Genomic DNA, 1,805 nt, shown 5'->3' on the forward strand with positions numbered 1-1,805 from the left:
GCGGTGCTGGGGTTTAAAAATGGCTGATTTCCATTCCTTCCCCGCCGGGTCCATCCTGAAACTTTGGTCTGATGTTGGCTGGATTCGAAATTCCGAGCGCACAAAAAAACCCAACAAGAAATAAAAAAGCAGCAGTTTGTTGACTAAGACCTGGAGGGTGCAGCTTGCATACCATCTAATTGCCCTTAAAACATGAATTGCACACTTATTTTATTTTTGCATGAGAAGGGAAAGGAGCAGAAAGAGAAAGATGCACCGGAGCTGCTCCCCTTTGCAGGCCTGTTCGCGTGCAGCCCATTTTGGAGCAACTGGTGCGCCTCCGCGAGCGCTTGGAAATGAATGGGGAGGAGTGTTGCAAATCGTGGGGTGAGTGTGTGTGTGTTGAGCTGCGCGTGCATAAACACCGCGAAGCTCGCCCGCCGAAGGCGCCCGGGCGCGGCGCTTGCAAAACCCTTTTCGTTTTGGCAAGGCGAACGGACCCTATCCTTGCTTTTTTTGCAGCAGCAGCAGACGCTGGAACCGGGCGCGCGAGGCGGATGGGAACGTTCGGCCGCGGAGGCAGAACGTGAACCCGGAACCTCCCTTCCACTGGCTGCTTTTCCCTGCTGCTAGCCCGTCAGGCGCGGTGGCCAAGTGGTAAGGCGTCGGTCTCGTAAACCGAAGATCGCGGGTTCGAACCCCGTCCGTGCCTCGTAACTGGGACTTTAAACTGCGTCACGGCTCGCAAAAGGAGGGCGATGGAAACGGGAGTCCCTTTCGCGAGCCGCTTTTTGTTTTGCCAGCCTCGCTGTTTCCTTCCATTGAATTTCCTCCGCCCCCCCCCCCATTCTCGCTTTTGAAGTGGCGGCGGAGGGGAAGGGCTTTGCCACCCTGTTCTCCCCCTTGGCTGCTCCTCCCTGGGGAGGGGCTCAGGCACGCGCGCGAGCGGGTCGGATTTGTCCCTGCGAGACCAGCGGATCTTGGAGCGAAAGGTGCTGCAGGCCCCCCTCCATTGCACGGGAAAGCAGGGCTGCAAAAGAGTGCTGCAACTGCAAGAGATTGCTGCGGCGTGGCATGTTAGGAAGGCTAGTTAGGAAGCCAAACGTTAGGAACCTTTGCTGCAGCCCACGCACGACGGAGAGGGAATGGGAAGTGGCGTCGCGGAGGAGAGACCCACGCGCGGAACCACATACATGCAGACAGACAGACAGATCTCTTCCCGCAGCAAAGGAGAGAGAGAGGCCATGCAACTCCCTCGAGGGGCGTTGCAATAAAAACAACTACCACCACCCCGTGGATTTCCCCGACACGGGTGGCACCGGGATCTTTTCTTTAAAAAAACAACAACCGCGTGCAGCATTCCCACCAGAACAAATAATAATACTTCAACCGCTGCGTCTGCCGCTTCAGGCTCGGTCCTGCACAGAAAGTGCATGCATGCGACGCAATCCTTTTGCAAGAAACCCGACGTCAAGAGAAGGGGGGAGAGCGCCCCCGTCCTCTTGACGTCATGCGCACTTGTCTATGTGACGCATGGATTTATTTGCGGTGGGGGAAATCCTTGGATGTGTGGGGATGGCTCGCTCTTGAAAGGGGGAGGAAAACCTCGCGCAGAGGAGGAGGAGGGCGTTAAGAGGGCGGGCGGGTTTTCGCTGAATAGGACCCCGTCCGCCCGCCCGCCCCCGCACGATGGGGAGCATCCTTAAATTAGGATCCGCAATCGGTCCAAGGCAGGAAGTGGGAGCCGGAATTTTTCGCCTCGCATTCACCTGGAACCCTCTTTTTGGGGGTGGGAGAAGGGAGGGATGGGAACTCCCATCCAGCGA

At 57.3% G+C, this 1,805-nt stretch overlaps 1 non-coding gene across 1 annotated transcript; it reads left to right on the forward strand.

Moving 5' to 3' along the window:
* The first annotated feature begins 619 nt into the window (after nucleotides 1-619).
* Nucleotides 620-691, forward strand: TRNAT-CGU. Its single transcript has one exon. It is a non-coding gene; the product is annotated as a tRNA-Thr (tRNA).
* The last annotated feature ends 1,114 nt before the right edge of the window (nucleotides 692-1,805 follow it).

This window comes from Lacerta agilis, chromosome 2 (assembly GCF_009819535.1).
Source record: "Lacerta agilis isolate rLacAgi1 chromosome 2, rLacAgi1.pri, whole genome shotgun sequence".
Classification (NCBI taxonomy): Eukaryota; Metazoa; Chordata; class Lepidosauria; order Squamata; family Lacertidae; genus Lacerta; species Lacerta agilis.